Raw genomic sequence first — 17,990 nt, forward strand, 5'->3', positions numbered from 1 at the left:
GGTGAAAATCTGGTATGCAACATAATTTGAGGAGTGCAGGCATCTCAGAGAATTGTAGGGCTGGAGGAGATTACAGAGATAGAGAGGGATGAGACCACGGAGGGATCTGAATGATAAAGATAAATTTTAAATCACAGCTTTGCTGGACAGGGAGCCAATGGCGGTCAGTGAGCACAGTGTTGATCGGTGAACGGGACATGCTGTGTGTTAAAATACAGATAGCAGTGTTTTGGATGAGTTGAAGATTAGGGAGGGCCAAGCTGGAATTCTGGCCACTGAAATACTTGAGTCGAGAGGTAACAACGATAAGGATGAATGTTTCAGCAGCAGATGAGCTAAAGCAGTAGCAGAGGTCGCCAATGTTAAGGATGTTTCTGTTGAGAAGAGGGTAATGACAACAGAAACGGAGGAGGACAGTTCCTGAAGAGAGGAAGACATTAACAATATCAACTAACATGGGGACAAGGAAGGGGAGGGGGTGGTTATTTAAATATAATGGGCGAAGTATTTATATAATTACAAAAGTAGCTGCAGGCTCATCAGCTCATCTGAATCCCAGATGGAAAATATGGGGGGAAACTACATAAAACGTGATGTGTTCATTTCTCGACAGTAAAGGACAATGATTGTTCTCAGCATATTGCTGGTCTGGTCACTATCCTGATTCCAGCCCCAGAGTCGCCGGGTAAGTCAGTGTTGTGGGTTCTTCAGGTAATGAACATACCCTGGGTAAAGATCAGTTGCACAATGTAGTCATAAACACAACTTTCATCCTGATCAGTTCAATCCTTCCCCACCCTATTCTCTGGCACAGGGCTGAATCCGAATCGCACATCATCTCATTCAGATTGGATTGTCCTGATCCTTTAACCAAAGTCATTAAAAGTAATTATGGCAACAATGACTAAACTGCCCCCAAACTGTTCTGAAGATCCCACATTGAAACCATGTTCGGTAGCTGGAATCAAATCTTTATCCTGAATTCGGTTTCATTGTTCACCATAAATCCTCCATTATCAAACTATAAACGGGCAGAGATAGCAATGGACAAAGATTGTGGTTAGTTTATTTGGATCACACTTCATAGAGAAGGGCAAAGTGAACCATCTGATTGAACACGTTATTTATTTGGAATTATCTTCCCTTTAGATCATGAGCTGTTTCTTGGAACCAATTCTAATTCACCATAAATGCAAATCTTTCGAATCCCAGCTGTATTAATCTCAGTATCAGGCTTTTTACAATGTTCCCCTGATCTGGATTGCCATGGAGTACTTCAATCCCCTTCTCCATCATTACAGTTAGTTTATAAAGCTGGTCAGTTATTAGCAAGAGAGCAATGATCATAAAATCAGAGAGACAATCTCCAGTTAATAAGTAATAGTCTCGGCCCTGATCAGGATGTTCACACCCACCATTATCAGGTTCCAGGTTTCACTTACTGGAAATTAATCTGCAAATGTGTGTGGTAAATGAACAAATCCTTTGTACCATTGGCTGGCGAACTTTTATTGGTGGTATTGCACATTTACCTTTCATTTCATTTAAATAAAGATTTGGCAGCAGATTCAATTAATTATGAGACTGAAAAACTGAAATGTTAATGAATTTCAGAATTATAATTTACATTTATTGTTGCTGAAAATAGAGACATGTTGCAGAAGCTTTTCGTCTTGTACTCATCAGGACAATCTGAAAGAATACCAATGTAATGGGAAGCAATAACTTTATATTGTATGAGAAGAAAGTGCTGATTGGTTGGCAAGTGAACTCTGATTCTTAGTGGCATTGCCATGGAGAAAGCACATGTTTATGGTGACTGACAGTTAACTGACAAGCTTTGTTTGAAATTTAAACCAGGCAGCTTCACTCTGATTGGTCAAGGCGTTGCTCCGACGGATGAACCAGCAAATGGCTGTCACTTACTTTGTTCAGCTGAAACAGACGCAATGTGTGTACATGCTTTCAGTCTGCAAAGAACAGGGCCATGTGTATTAATATATGTAGCTTCCAGTATGCACAACTGCGCCACACTGCAAGCCAGACTTACAATCTTAAATTGGTTGTCAGTGTAATTCTTAGCGCACTGAGGATTATTTAGCACGTGAGTTTAAAAGAGAAGTGCAAACTGTCAAGTGAGTAATTTTCTTTGGACTCCTTGAGAGATTGCCACCCTTACAGAGTCACGGTCCTGCCAATTCAGTTCACTGCACTTGATATTAAGATGACGCTGAAATAGTGGAACACAGTGAATACTCTGGGTTGTGACTACATTCCACCAATAGCAGCTGAAGAGATGAGCACCATAACAAGCTGTCTGAGCAAAGCAATTCCAAAGCAACTGACACTGACATATTGGACAATATAAAACATTGACCAGCTGTATCTTATCCACAAAGTCAAAACTTATCACCCAATCAGCCATCTCACAATGATCAGCAAAGTGATAGATGGACTCATCAATAGTGCCTTTAAATGTCAGCATTGACCCAACAATAACCTGCTTATGGGTGTTCAGTTCATATTGTACCTGAAATCTTCAGACTCGGACTTATTCACAAACGCAAGAGTTAAATTCCAGAGAAATGGTGATTGCAATTTCCCCTTAACAAGGCAGCATTTGACTCACTTTGGTACTGAAGAACCCGAACATCCTGAACTCAATACGGATTAAAGAGTGCCCCCACCCGCAATCCCCTAACCACCCACCTCTCCACTCCCACTACCCCATACCCTCTCCCCCAAACCAGGGCTGGAAACTTTGAATTTCGGTGATAGTTAGGGGTTATGTTGAAGAGTCCCGGACTCTAACTTTGTTGTCATGACCATTTCATACAGTAGAAATATATTTAAACATTATTTACAACGGTACAATGTTAGCGAGTGAGACTATATTTGGAAGTTTTATTTTGTTACATGGTGCTGCTTCCAGTAAGTTAATTTCTGAATAAAACGATTCTTTCTAACTCGATCCATTATGGACATTACAACTAACCAATAACATTGAACAACTACGCAGTGGGCGGCACAGTGGCGCAGTGGTTAGCACCGCAGCCTCACAGCTCCAGCGACCCGGGTTCAATTCTGGGTACTGCCTGTGTGGAGTTTGCAAGTTCTCCCTGTGTCTGCGTGGGTTTCCTCCGGGTGCTCCGGTTTCCTCCCACAGCCAAAAGGTTGATAGGTAAATTGGCCATTATAAATTGCCCCTAGTATAGGTAGGTGGTAGGGGAATATAGGGACAGGTGGGGATGTGGTAGGAATATGGTATTAGTGTAGGATTGGTATAAAAGGGTGTTTAATAGTCGGCACAGACTCGGTGGGCCGAAGGGCCTGTTTCAGTGCTGTATCTCTAAATCTAAAATTTACGCTGAGAAAAGGAGACAAGTCCATTCGAGTACATAAAAAGTCTATAATTGTGTTCAGTAAATTCAGGGTCCTTACCTTGTGCTGTGTTTCCTGATTGCAGTTCCAGAGTGTCTGGTGGGTTAGAGTTGTGTGTTCTGCACACACCCGAGTTAAAGATTAATTCCACATTCCAGTCAGACAGACGACCTTCAGACTTTTCATTACAACACAACACGCCCTGTTGTTTGGAACAAGGAGAATCTGAATCCTACATGGTCTCAGTCAAATTCGAACTGAATAACTGATCTTTTACCCAATGTCATGGATTCTGTGTATGGTAACAATGACTAAATTCCACCTCTACTTTTCCATCAGAGAGTGTGGTGGAAGAAGATTCAATCAAGACATTCACAAGGGAATTAGACTGTTATCTGAACAGGAAGAATGTACAGGGTTACAGGGAGAAGGCACAGGAATGGTATTAGGTGAATTGCACATTCGGAGAGCTGGTGCAGACATGAAGGGCCGAATGACCTCCTTCTGCTCTAACAATTTTGTAATCTGTGGTTCAGAAATCCCCAGGGAAAGAGGGTTTTCTGTAGCTGCCTGGAGTTCGGTATCCTCAATTCAATTTCATGGTTCAGTTCAGAACCTGCTTATCAGACTATAACAGGGCACAGACAGCAAGGGACAAAAATCGTGATTCTTAGAATCAAACACCAGAATAAAATGCACAGCCAACAAATCGTTGTAATTTATTAGCAATGGAGCAATGATTATAAAATTCATCAGACAGTCTTCAGTTTATTGATCAGCCTTGATCAGGATGTTCACACCCATGAATATTATACTCCAAGTCTCACTTACTGCAACTGAATCAGCAAATGTGTGTCATAAATAAGTGAAACAACTGTAACATTGAATAATTCCCTATTATTGGTCTGACTGTAAATTTATACTTTAATTTAACTTTTTTTTAAATCTGACAGATAAATCTATTCAGAGTTTCGAGGATTTTGAAAAATTATTTCTTATTTAAAATTATATTTCTCCTGACTCTCCCATGTCTAATTCCCTTTCCTCTGTCTCTGTGTTACTTCCTCCAGGGTTGTCTACCGATTATGGTCCTAAGTTCTAATGTTTTCCTTCCTTTCTCACCTCCTACAGTCCTAATACTCCCATAAAACTATACAACCATAGAAAGATTAAGGCACAGAAGGAGGCCATTCAGTCCATCGTATCTGCACTGGCTGGAAAAAAAAGCCTCCCAATCTAATCTCAACTTCCAGCATCTGGTTTATAGCCTTGCGGGTTACAGCACTTCAGGTGCATGTCCAAGTACCTTGCAAATGAGTTGTGGGTTTCTGCCTCCACCATTGATCCAGGCAGTGAATTCCAACACCCTCAACCCTCTGGGTTTTCATTCGGTGCCCCTCTAATCCTTCTAATCACATTAAATCTGTGCCCCCGGTAATTGATCTCTCCACTAGGGGAAACAGGTCCTTCCTGTTTGCTCCATACGGCACCCTCATAATTTTGTACACCTGTTGTCCAGCAGGTACGAGGCCTTGATACCTGTGTGGATGAAGAGAGGACTGTAAGCTGGATGAATGGACTGACCATAGCAACATGGTGAAAGATGCCATCCCACTGGGGAGAGAGAAGAGAAATGTGGTCGTGATCAGAGACAGTATAGTCCGAGGGATAGATACTGTTCTCTGTAGTCGCAACCGGGAGCTCCAATGGCTGTGTTGCCTGCCCGGTGCCAGGGTTAAGGATATCTCCTCATGGCTGGAGAGGTACCTGGAGTGGGAGGAGGAGGATCCAGTTGACGTGATCCATGTGGGAACCAATGACATAGGTAGAACGGGAAATTATGTACTGCTTGGAGAATGTGAGGAGTTCGGGTCCAAACTACAACGGAGATCATCAAAGGTAATCATCTCCGGATTGCTACCTGAGCCACGCACAAATTGGCACAGGGTCAAGCACATCAGAGATCAGAGAACTAAATGCGTGGCTCAAAGAATGGTGTGGGAAGAAGGGGTTTCGATTCTTGGGGCACTTGCATCAGTACTCAGGGAAGAGGGAGCTATTCCATTGGGATCGGCTTCACTTGAACCAGGCTGGAACCAGTGTCCTGGCCAATCACATAACTAGGGCTGTGGACAGTGCTTTAAACTAACAGGGGATGAGGGTTTGGGTAAAGGGAAATTTAGAAATCCAAATAGAGAGGTCAGGGTATCGGAGCAGGATAATGATGTGGGTAAATCCCAACACAATGAGACAGGAAGGGACAGAGAGTTTCACAAAAATTGTACATTGGCAAATAAGGTCATTGCAGGGAATAGAGGAAAATATAATGAAATTCAAGTTCTTTTATCTGAATGCACGAAGCATCTGTAATAAGACAGATGAACTAGTGGCACGAACAGAGGCAAGTGATCTAGATCTAATTGCCATGGTTACAAGGAGATCAAGGTTGGGAAATAAATATTCCAGGGTACACAATATTTTGGACAGACAGACAGAATGGCAAAGGAGGAGGGATAGCCCTGATAGTAAAGGTTAGCATAAAAACATTAGTAAGAAGGGATGTGGCCTCACAAGATCAGGAAGCAGAATCAGTTTGGGTGGAAATTAGGAATAGCAGGAGTCAGAAATCATTTGTGGGAGTAATTTACAGGCCCCCTAACAGTAGTCATACTACTGGACAGAACATTAAATGGGAAATTATTGGAGCATGTAAAAAAGTAATGTATTAATTGTGGGGAACTTTAATCTGCATATGGACTGGAACAATCAGCTTGGCAACTGTGGTCTAGAAGATGAATTTGTGGAATGCTTTCATGACATTTTCTTGGAGCAATACATTGTAGAACTGACCAGGGATAAAGCTATTTTAGATCTCGTATTGTGTAATGTCATAGTAAAAGATCCACTGGGAAATCGTGATCATAATACCATTGAATTGCACGTAAAGATAGAAAGTGACACATGTCAATCACAAACAAGAATCTTAAACTTAAATAAAGCCAATTACAAAGGTATGAAGGAAGAATTGGCTAAGGCTAATTGGGTAAATAGACTGGAAGGTATCATGGTAAATGAGCAGTGGGAAACATTTAAAAAAAGACTTCAAAGGGTTCAACAAATGTACATTTCGTCCAAAAACAGAAACTGGTCCAGTAAGACCCATCCGTGTCTCACTCAGGAAGTTAAGGAGAGTATTAAACTAAAAGAAATGGCTTACAATGTTGCAAAAAACAGTAGCAAGTCTGAGGATTGGGAGTGTTTCAGAAACCAGCAAAGGACCACCAAAAAGTTGATAAAAAGGGAAAAAATAGAATATGAGAGTAAACTAGCCGGCAATATAAAAACAGATTGTAAGAGCTTTTATAAGTACATAAAAAGGAAGAGAATAGCGAAAGTAGACATTGGTCCCTTAGAGGCAGAGACAGGAGAAATCATCATGGGGAATGAGGAAATGGCAGAGGCACTGAACAAATATTTTGTGTTTGTCTTCACAGTAGAAGGCACAAGTTCCATACCAGAAATAAACAGTAACCTCGGGGCTAAAACAAGTGAGGAAATTAAGGAAATCTATATCAGTCAACAAAACGTATTGGAGAAACTTGAGGTACTAAAATCTGACAAGACCCCGGATCAGATGGCCTACATCCGAGGGTTCTAAAAGAGATAGCTGCAGAGATAATGGATGCACTGGCTATGACTTTCCAGAATTCCTTAGTTTCAGGAATGGTCCCATCAGACTGGAAATTGGCAAATGTCTTGCCGCTTTTCAAGAAAGGAGTTAGAGAGATAACAGGGTACGGCAGACCAGTTAGCCTGATATCAGTCATTAGGAAGATGCTGAAAACTATTACTCGGGATGTCTTAACATTGCACTTTGAAAAGCATAGTATGATTAGAACAAGTCAGCGTGGGAAATCCAGTTTGACAAATTTATTAGAGTTTTGGAGGATCTAACTAGGAGGGATGATAAAGGAAAACCAGTAGATGTAATTTACCTGGATTTTCAAAGGGCATTCGAAAAGGTGCCACATAAAGGTTTAATAGGCAAGATAAGGGCTCGTGGTGTTGCAGGCAATATATTAGTGTGGATGGAGGATTGGTTAACTGACAGGAAGCAGTGAGTGAGCATAGATGGGGCATTTTCAAGTTGGCAGACAGTGAATAAAGGGGTGCTGCAAGGATCAGTGCTGGGGCCTCAGCTATTTACACTCGAAATTAATGATTTGGATGAAGAGACAGAGAGTAAGGTATTTAAGTTTGCTGATGATAGAAAGCTTGGTGGAAAGGTAAACTGCGAGGAGGATGTAGAGAGGCTGCAAAGAGATATAAACAGGTTAAGTGAGTGGGCAACAAGAAAGGAAATGGAGTATAATGTAAGGAAGTGTTAAGTTGTTCACTTTGGTCGTAAAAATAGAAAAACAGAATATTCTTTTAAAAAGGTGTGACACTGCTAAGTGTTGTTGTTCATAGAGACTTGGGGGTACTTGTACAAGGAACACACAAAGTTAACATGCAGGTGCAATGAGCTACCAGGAAGGCAAATGGCATGTTGGCCTTTATTGCAAGGGGATTGGAGTATAGGAATAAATAAGTCTTACTAAAATTCTACAGGGCTTTGGTGAGGCTGCACCTGGAATACTGTGTGCAGTTGTGGTCTCCACATTTAAGAAAGGATATACTTGCACTGGAGGCAGTGCAGTGAAGATTTACTAGATTTGTCCCTGGGATGAGCATGTTGTCCTATGGTGAGAAGCTGAGTAAATTGGGCCGATATTCTCTGGAGTTTAGAAGAATGAGAGGTGATTTAGTGAGACATACAAGATTCTAAAAGGGCTTGATAGGGTAGAAACTGAGCAATAGTTCCCATTGATCGGGGGAATCTAGAACACGGGAACACAGTCTCAGGATAAGGGGTCAATCATTCAGGACTGAGATTAGGAGAAATTACTTCACTCAAAGAGTTGTGAATCTTTGGAATTCTCTACCCCAGAGGGTTGTGGATGTCTGACATGACTGACATCATTGAATACATTTAAGGCTGGGATAGATAGATTTTTGGTCTCGCAAGTGGAGCAGCCTCGATGGGCCATATGGTCTACTTCTGCTCCGATTTCTTGCATTCTTGTGGAAGAGAAGCAGTGATTGAGGTGCCGATTGTGGGAGGGAGTGGAGAAGATAAGCGCCAATTGAGTCCACTTTACAAAACTCACACTGGAGGCTGCGTCCCTTTGTGTGATGACGTTTTGCACGCATGTGCACATTTGTACCAGCAAGCTGGAAAAGTTCAGGTGCATTTTGCATGTGGGTAAGGATGAATGTGTTCCGTGCATGTGCACAGTTTGGACTGCAGTGATGATGTGGTGCTTGGCTGCGTTGTCAGGAGTCACACAGTAAAGAGACATGCAGTGTCAGACACGCAGACTTACATTATCAGAGGGGCAGAGATACAGAGACTGGCACTGATACATAACAAACACATAACAATACAGTCAGATGCACAGGGCTACAATGTCATACCGTGTCAGAAACACGCAGATATTTCAGACATATTTTCACACCGTTAGATGCACAAACTCACTGAATCAGTCAATATGTAATACAGAGGCACATCCACAGGTGTACAGAGACAGGCGCACAGAGATACAGTCAGGCACACAGCGTATGGAGTCAGACACTCAAGGTTATAAATATAGACACACAAGAATACAGACATACACAAGGTATAGATACAGATGCACAGAGATACAGAGCCATACACAGGAATACAGAAACATACATACAGATATACAGAGTCATATAGACAGGTCGAGAGAGTCAGGCACACAGATACAGTCAGGCACAGTTCAGAAAGTCAGGTGCTCAGGTCTATATAGATAGACACACAAGAATACAATCAGACACTGAGGGTATAAGGTCAAAAGCACAGAGAGAGAGATTCATACACAGAGATAAAGATTCATCTACAGGGATACAGTGTCAGGCACACTGAGGTACACATCCAGACCCATAGGGTGACAAACTCAGACACACAGCGCTAAATAAGTCAGACACACCGAGATACAGTTTCATTGACTCATGGATACACATTCAGACACACGACTATTCTGAGTCAGCTATACTGGGACACAGAGTCACATAGAAAGGTATGCAGTGTTAGACAGACAAATATAAAAAGTCAGACATGAAGGTGCAAAGGCAGATGCACTAGGACACAGAATCAGACACACGGATACAGAGTCATAACGCATAGAGAAACAGGGTCAGGCTCACACAAGGGGACAGAGAGTGAGAATAAATTGGACGCAGGGTCAGATATATAAGAATATAAAGAGACACATGAGGATATGGAGTCATACACACAGTGTCTCAGAGTCAGAGACACGGATACAGAGCCAGTCAAAAAGAAAGTAAGACATACAGTAATATGGAGCTGAATACGCAGAGACAGAAATTCAGAAACACTGTCAAAGAGTCAAAGAGTTATACAGCACAGAAACAGGCCCTTTGGCCCATCGTGTCTGAGCCAGCCATCAAGCACCTAACTATTCTAATCCCATTCTCCAGCACTTGGCTCGTAGCCTTGTATGCTACGGCATATCAAATGCTCATCTAAATACTTCTTAAATGTTGTGAGGGTTTCTACCTCTACCAGCTCTTCAGGCAGTGCGTTCCAGATTCCAACCATCCTCTGGGTGAAAATGCTTTTCCTCAAATCCCCTCTAAACCTCCTAACTCTTACCCGAATTCTATGCCCCATATCCGATGTGAAGGGAAAAAGTTTATTCATATCTAACCTATCAATGCTCCTCATAATTTTGTGTACCTCAATCACGTCCCCCCTCAGCCTTCTCTGCTCTAAGGAAAACAACCCTAGCCTTTAAGGGCAGCACAGTGGCGCAGTGGTTAGCACCGCAGCCTCACAGCTCCAGGGACCCGGGTTCAATTCTGGGTACTGCCTGTGTGGAGTTTGCAAGTTCTCCCTGTGTCTGCGTGGGTTTTCTCCGGGTGCTCCGGTTTCCTCCCACAAGCCAAAAGACTTGCAGGTTGATAGGTAAATTGGCCATTATAAAATTGTCACTGGTATAGGTAGGTGGCAGGGAAATATAGGGACAGATGGGGATGTTTGGTAGGAATATGGGATGAGTATAGGATTAGTATAAATGGGTGGTTGATGGTCGGCACAGACTCGGTGGGCCGAAGGGCCTGTTTCAGTGCTGTATCTCTAATCTAATCTAATCTAATCTAATCTTTTCAGTCTCTCTTCATAGCTGAAAAGCTCCAGCCCAGGCAACATCCTAGTGAATCTCCTCTGCACCCTCTCCAGTGCAATCACATCCTTCCTATAGTGTGGTGACCAGAACTGTACACAGTACTCCAGCTGTGGCTGAACTAGCGTTTTATACAGCGCCATCATAACCTCCCTGCTCTTATATTCTATGCCACAGCTAATAAAGGCAAGTATCCCTTATGCTTTCCTAACCACCTTATCTATCAGTGCTGCTGCCTTCAGTGATCTATGGACAAGTACGCCAAGATCCCTCTGACCTTCTGTACTTCCAAGGGTCCTACCATCCATTGTATATTCCCTTGCCTTGTTAGTCCTCCCAAAATGCATCACCACACACTTCTCAGGATTAAATTCCATTTGCCACTTCTCCGCCCATCTTACCAGCTCACTTATATCGTCCTGTAATCTAATGCTTTCCTCCTCACTATTTACACCACCAATTTTCGTGTCATCTGCGAACTTACTGATCTTCTTCTTCTTCTTCTTCTTTGGCCTCCTTGTCTCGAGAGACAATGGGGAAGCACCTGGAGGTGGTCAGTGGTTAGTGAAGCAGCGCCTGGAATGGCTATAAAGGCCAATTCTAGAGTGGCAGACTCTTCCACAGGTGCTACAGATAAAATTGGTTGTCGGGAGTGTTACACAGTTGGCTCTCTCCTTGCGCTTCTGTCTTTTTTCCTGCCAACTGCTGAGTCTCTTTGACGCGCCACACTTTAGCCCCTCCTTGACAGCTGCCCGCCAGCTCTGGCGATCACTGGCAACTGACTCCCATGACTTGTGATCAATGTCACAGGACTTCATGTCGTGTTTGCAGACGTCTTTAAAGTGGAGACATGGACGGCCAGTGGGTCTGGGGAGCTCGCTGTACAATGTGTCCTTGGGGATCCTGCCATCTTCCATGCGGCTCACATGGCCAAGCCAGCTCAGGTGCCGCTAGCCTAGTAGGGTGTATATGCTGGGGATGTTGGCCACCTCGAGGACTTCTACATTGGAGATCCGGTCCTGCCACCTGATGCCAAGGATTCTCCGGAGGCAGCGAAGATGGAATGAATTGAGACGTTGCTCTTGGCTGATATACGTTGTCCAGACCTCGCTGCCAGAGAGCAAGGTACTGAGGACACAGGCTTGATACACTTGGACTTTTGTGTTCTGTGTCAGTGCACCATTTTCCCACACTCTCTTGGCCAGTCTGGACATAGCAGTGGAAGCCTTTCCCATGCGGTTGTTGATTTCTGCATCGAGAGACAGGTCACTGGTGATAGTTGAGCCTAGGTAGGTGAACTCTTGAACCACTTCCAGAGCGTGGTCGCCGATATTGATGGATGGAGCATTTCTGACATCCTGTCCCGTAATGTTCATTTTCTTGAGGCTGATGGTTAGGCCAAATTCGGTGCAGGCAGCCGCAAACCTGTCGATGAGACTCTGCAGGCACTCTTCAGTGTGAGATGTTAAAGCAGCATCGTCAGCAAAGAGGAGTTCCCTGATGAGGACTTTCCGTACTTTGGTCTTCGCTCTTAGACGGGCAAGGTTGAACAACCTGCCCCCTGATCTTGTGTGGAGGAAAATTCCTTCTTCTGAAGACTTGAACGCATGAGAGAGCAGCAGGCAGAAGAAAATCGCAAAGAGTGTGGGTGCGAGAACACAGCCCTGTTTCACACCACTCAGGATTGGAAAGGGGTCTGATGCGGCGCCGCTATGCTGAATTGTGCCTTTCATATTGTCCTGGAATGAGGTGATGATACTTAGTAGCTTTGGTGGGCATCCAAACTTTTCCAGTTGTCTGAAGAGACCACGTCTGCTGACAAGGTCAAAGGCTTTGGTGAGATCAATGAAAGCAATGTAGAGGGACATCTGTTGTTCACAGCATTTCTCCTGTAGCTGTCGAAGGGAGAACAGCATGACAATGGTGGATCCCTCTGCTCGAAGCCACACTGTGCCTCAGGGTAGACACACTCAGCCAGCTTCTGGAGTCTGTTTAAAGCGACTCGAGCAAAGACTTTCCCCACTATGCTGAGCAGGGAGATTCCACGGTAGTTGTTGCAGTCAACACAGTCACCCTTGTTCTTATAGAGGGTGATGATACTGGCACCGCGCATGTCCTGTGGTACTGCTCCCTTGTCCCAGCACATGAAAAGCAGTTCATGGAGTGCTGAAAGTATAGCAGGCTTCGCACCCTTGATGATTTCAGGGGTAATGCCGTCCTTCCCAGGGGCTTTTCCACTGGCTAGAGAATCAATGGCATCACTGAGTTCCGATTTTAGAACATAGAACATAGCACAGTGCAGGCCCTTCGGCCCATGATGTTGTGCCGAAACTTTAACCTGCTCTAAGATCAAACTAACTACCTACCCTTCATTCTACTATCATCCATGTACCTATCGAAGAGTCGCTTAAATGCCCCTAATGTATCTGCTTCTATTACCACCGCTGGCAGCGCATTCCACGCACCCACCACTCTCTGTGTAAAGAACCTACCTCTGACATCTCCCTGAAACCTTCCTCCAATCACCTTAAAATTATGCTCCCTGGTGATAGCCCTTTCCACCCTGGGAAAAAGTCTCTGGCTATCCACTGTATCTATGCCTCTCATCATCTTGTACCCCTCTATCAAGTCACCTCGCATCCTTTTTCGCTCCAATGTGAAAAGCCCTAGCTCCCTCAATCTTTCTTCATAGGACATGCCCTCCAGTCCAGGCAGCATCCTGGTAAATCTCCTCTGCACCCTCTCTAAAGCTTCCACATCCTTCCTATAATGAGGCGACCAGAACTGAACACAATATTCCAAGTGTGGTTGAACCAGGGCCTTATAGAGCTGCAGCAAAACCTCGCGGCTCTTAAACTCAATCCCCCTGTTAATGAAAGCCAACACACCATACGCCTTCTTAACAACCCTATCAACTTGGGTGGCAACTTTGAGCGATCTATGGACATGGACCCCAAGATCCCTCTGTTCCTCCACACTACCAAGAATCCTGTCTTTAAGCCTGTATGCTGCATTCAAATTCAGCCTTCCAAAATCAATCACTTCACACTTTTCCAGGATGAACTCCATCTGCCACTTCTCAGCCCAGCTCTGCATCCTGTCAATGTCCCGTTGCAACCTACAACAGCCTTCCACACTATCCACAACTCCAGCAACCTTCGTGTCATCAGCAAACTTGCTAACCCAGCCTTCCACTTCCTCATCCAAGTCATTTATAAAAATCACAAAGAGCAGAGGTCCTAGAACAGATCCTTGTGGAACACCACTGGTCACCGAGCTCCATGCTGAACACTTTCCATCTACTACCACCCTCTGACTTCTATGGGCCAGCCAATTTTGTATCCAGACAGCCAACTTTCCCTGAATCCCATGCCTCCTTACTTTCTGAATAAGCCTACCATGTGGAACCTTATCAAACGCCTTGCTAAAATCCACATACACCACATCCAGTGCTCTTCCTTCATCAATGTGTTTTGTCACATCTTCAAAGAATTCAATAAGGCTTGTGAGGCATGACCTGCCCCTCACAAAGCCATGCTGACTGTCTCTAATCAAACCATGCATTTCCAAATAATCATAAATCCTGTCTTTCAGAATCCTCTCCAATAATTTGCCCACTACCGACGTAAGACTGACTGGTCTATAATTCTCAGGGTTATCCCTATTCCCTTTCTTGAACAAGGGAACAACATTTGCCACCCTCCAATCATCCGGTACTACTCCAGTGGACAGTGAAGATGCAAAGATCATCGCCAAAGGCACAGCAATCTCTTCCCTCGCTTCCCGTAATATCCTTGGGTATATCCCGTCTGGCCCCGGGGACGTATCTGTCCTCATATCATTCAAAATTTCCAGCACATCCTCCCTCTTAACCTCAACCTGTTCAAGCATATCAACCTGTTCCACGCTGTCCCCACAAACGACCAGGTCCCTCTCACGAATGAATACTGAAGCAAAGTATTCATTTAGGACCTCCCCTACCTCCTCTGACTCCAGGCACAAGTTCCCTCCACTATCCCTGATCGGCCCTCCCCTCACTCTGGCCATCCTCTTGTTCCTCACATCAGTGTAGAACGTCTTGGGATTTTCTTTAATCCTACCCGCCAAGACTTTTTCATTTCCCCTTCTAGCTCTCCTAAGTCCGTTCTTCAGTTCCTTCCTGGCTACCTTGTAACCCTCTGGAGCCCGGTATGATCCTTGCTTCCTCAACCTTAAGTAAGCTTCCTTCTTCCTCTTGACTGGCTGTTCCACATCTCTTGTCATCCAAGGTTCCTTCACCCTACCATCCCTTCCCTGCCTCATCGGGACAAACCTATCCAGCAGTCGCAGCAAGTGCTCCCTAAACAACCTCTACATTTCTGTCGTCCATTTCCCTGAGAACATCTGTTCCCAATTTATGCTCCCCAGTTCCTGCCTAATAGCATTGTAATTCCCCCTCCCCCAATTAAATATTTTCCCATCCCGTCTGCTCCTGTCCCTCTCCATGAGAGGGAGTTGTGATCACTATCACCAAAATGCTCTCCCACCGAGAGATCTGCCACCTGGCCTGGTTCGTTGCCAAGCACCAAGTCCAACATAGTCTCCCCTCTAGTCGGCCTATCTACACATTGAGTCAGGAAACCTTCCTGGACACACCTGACAAAAACTGCTCCATCCAAACTATTTGCACTAAGGAGGTTCCAATCAATATTAGGGAAGTTGAAGTCACCCATGACAACAACCCTGTTACTTCTGCACCTTTCCAAAATCTGCCTCCCATTCTGTTCCTCCATGTCTCTGTTGCTATTGGGGGGTCTATAGAAAACTCCCAACAGAGTGACTGCTCCTTTCCTGTTTCTGACTTCCAGCCATAATGACTCAGTAGATAAACCCTCCTCGACGACCTCCCTTTCTGCAGCTGTGATACTATCCCTGATTAGCAATGCCACTCCCCCACCTCTTTTACCTCCCTCCCTATTCCTTTTGAAACATCTAAACCCCGGAACATCCAACATCCATTCCTGCCCCTGTGATATCCACGTCTCCGTAATGGCCACAACATCGTAGCTCCAAGTACTGATCCATGTTCTAAGTTCATCAGCCTTATTCCTGACACTTCTTGCGTTAAAATAGACACACTTCAACCCATCATACTGGCTGCAACTTTGCCCTGTCAACTGTCTAACCTTCCTCACAGACTCTCTGCACTCGGTATCTGCCTGTTCAACAGCTACCCCATCCACTGATCCGTAGCTCCGGTTCCCATCCCCCTGCCAAACTAGTTTAAACCCTTTTGTTTTGTTGGCTGTATGTCCAGCTCATCCATGACTGGCAGAGACTGGGCTGCATTGAGCGCAGTCTCAGTGACAACATTTTCCCTGGAGTACAGTTCTAGGTATTGTTCCACCCAGCGGTCCATTTGCTTGTGTTGGTCAGTGATTATGTCCCCTGATCTAGATTTGAGGGGGGCAATCTTCATGATGGTTGGCCCAAAAGCCCTCTTAATGCCATCATACATTCCTCTGATATTTCTGGTGTCAGAGGCCAGCTGAATATGACTGCATTGATGTTGCCAGTAGTCATTTGCGCAGCGCCTGGCTGTTCTTTGTGCAGTGCTTCTGGCTGCTTTAAGTGTTATGGATGTTAACTCACTGGGGGCTTTCTTGTAGTTCAGCAGTGCAATGCGCTTCGCAGCTATGACAGATTCCAGCTCTTCGATGTGAGATTGAAACCAGTCTGCATTCCGCTTCACATGTTTGCTTTTGGTGGTCATTGCTGAGTCAACGATGACATCTCTGATGTGGGCCCACTTGGTCTCTGCATCCCCTGTGGGAGTGTTTTGAAGGGCTTTTTCGAGTGAATTTAGAAACTTACGTAACAGCTGTGGATGAGAAATTCTGCTCGTGTTGATGCACGATCGGCCCTTTTGCTTGGAGTGATGCAGCTTCTTTGGTTTGAGGCTAACCTTGCTGCACACCAGGGAGTGGCCGGTGTCGCAGTCCACACTGTGGAAGCTGCGTGTGATTTGAACGCTGTTTAGAGAGGCTCGCCGTGTGACGATGAGGTCCAGCTGGTGCCAATGGCGTGACTTACTGATCATACCTCCTATATCCATGTCTAAATCATTAATATACACTGCAAACAGAAAGGGTCCCAGCACTGATCCCTGTGGTACACCACTGCTCACAGGCTTCCACTTGCAAAAACAGCCCTCGACCATTACCATCTGCTCCTGCCAGTCAGCCAATTTTGGATCTAATTTGCCAAATTGCCCTGACTCCCATGGGCTCTTTCCATCTTAACCAATCTCCCATGTGGGACCTTATCAAAATCTTTACTGAAGTCCATGTAGACTACATCAACTGCTTTACCCTCATCTACACATCTCGTCACTGCCTCAAAAAATGCAATCAAGTTATTTAGATGCAATCTCCCCCTGACAAAGCCATGCTGACTATCTCTGATTAATCCCTGCCTCTCCAAGTGGAGATTAATCCTGTCCCTCAGGATGTTTTCCAATAGTTTCCCAACCACTGATGTTAGACTCACCAGCCTGTAATTACCTGGTTTATCCCTGCTACCCTTCTTGAATAATGGTACTACATTCGCTGTCCTCCAGTCCTCTGGTACCTCTCCTGTGGACAGAGAGGATTTGTAAATTTGTGTCAAAGCCCCTCCTATCTCCTCCCTTGTCTCACATAATAGCCTGGGATGCATCTCATCTGGGCCTGGGGACTTATCCACTTTTAAGCCCACTAAGACAACTAATGCTTCCTCCCTTTCAATGCTAATATGTTCAAGTATATCACAATCCCCCTCCCTGATCTCCACACCTACATCATCCTTCTCCATAGTGAACACCGATGAAAAATAATCATTTAAAACCTTACCTATGTCCTACGGCTCCACACACAGTTTGCCACTTTGGTCCCTAATGAGCCCTCCTCATTCCCTGGTTATCCTCTTACCCTTAATATACTTATAAAATGCCTTTGGATTTTCCTTTACCATGCCCACCAATGTTTTTCATGTCCCGTCTTCGCTCTCCTAATTACTTTTTTAAGTACCCCCCCTGCACTTTCTATACTCCTCTAAATGCCTCTGCTGTTGACAGCGCTCCGAATCTGCCATCAGCCTCCTTTTCTTCCTGATCCAATCCTCTATATCCCCTGACATCCAGGGTTCCCTGGACTTGTTGGTCCTACCTTTCACCTTAACGGGTACATGTTGGTTCTGAACTCTCACTATTTCCTCTTTGAATGACTCCCACTGATCTGATGTAGACTTTCCTACAAGTAGCTGATCCCAGTCCACTTTGGCCAGATCCTGTTTTATCATATTGAAATCGGCCTTCCCCCAATT

At 44.6% G+C, this 17,990-nt stretch overlaps 1 protein-coding gene across 3 annotated transcripts in view; it reads right to left on the reverse strand.

Annotated features, from left to right (window-relative positions):
- Positions 1-5,017, reverse strand: part of LOC137345299 (NACHT, LRR and PYD domains-containing protein 3-like) — an 84,967-nt gene extending 79,950 nt beyond the window's left edge. The window contains exon 1 of one of the 3 annotated variants that reach the window (XM_068008795.1): positions 4,966-5,017. The gene's annotated coding sequence lies outside the window, so the exon portion shown is untranslated. Of the gene's footprint in view, positions 1-3,441; positions 3,523-4,965 lie in introns of those variants that run through there. The other 2 variants (XM_068008793.1, XM_068008794.1) reach the window with 2 other exon arrangements.
- Between the last annotated feature and the right edge of the window lie 12,973 nt (positions 5,018-17,990).

Source organism: Heterodontus francisci, chromosome 28, assembly GCF_036365525.1.
Source record: "Heterodontus francisci isolate sHetFra1 chromosome 28, sHetFra1.hap1, whole genome shotgun sequence".
NCBI classification, from domain to species: Eukaryota; Metazoa; Chordata; class Chondrichthyes; order Heterodontiformes; family Heterodontidae; genus Heterodontus; species Heterodontus francisci.